This window comes from Crocuta crocuta, unplaced genomic scaffold, assembly GCF_008692635.1.
Source record: "Crocuta crocuta isolate KB4526 unplaced genomic scaffold, BGI_CrCroc_1.0 scaffold586, whole genome shotgun sequence".
Lineage (NCBI taxonomy): Eukaryota > Metazoa > Chordata > Mammalia > Carnivora > Hyaenidae > Crocuta > Crocuta crocuta.
In genome coordinates, this window is record NW_027532407.1 from 2,452,147 (window position 1) to 2,452,563 (window position 417).

Here is a 417-nt window from a genome sequence, read left to right on the forward strand (position 1 = left end):
CTCGAGCTTGTAGTAAAGACCCTTTTGTATTTGCATCGGTGCCACCTCCTTGGAGGTCTCTGAGGACTCGCGATTCGGGCACAACAGTATCCTAGTGCCAACCCACTTCACCGGTGCCCCCCCCCCAACAAATCATGCTTTGGGGAGGGATTGTGGGGGAAGACAGACACCAGGAAGAGGCCTGGGAGTGGGAGGTTGGGGGTAGCCCCCCACCTTGGTTTGTGCAGAGCTGAGCGCATAGGAGGAGGCATTTACCCACCTGTTCCAGAAGTATGTCAGTGACTGTCTTGCATGCGCGGGGCCCTGGGGCAGCTTAAGGAGTGCCCACTGGATGGTAATCTAGACCTCGGAAACAGGCCTGATCCGGGAAGATGGCAACTCTCTGGTGGGCATTCGTCCATCTGTTTACCGTGAGCA

General features: G+C 56.8%; 1 protein-coding gene across 1 annotated transcript in view; it reads right to left on the reverse strand.

Annotated features, from left to right (window-relative positions):
- The window catches only part of ERICH6B (glutamate rich 6B), a 63,507-nt gene that overhangs the window by 40,798 nt on the left and 22,292 nt on the right, over positions 1-417 (reverse strand). The gene's annotated exons all lie outside the window — the stretch shown is intronic.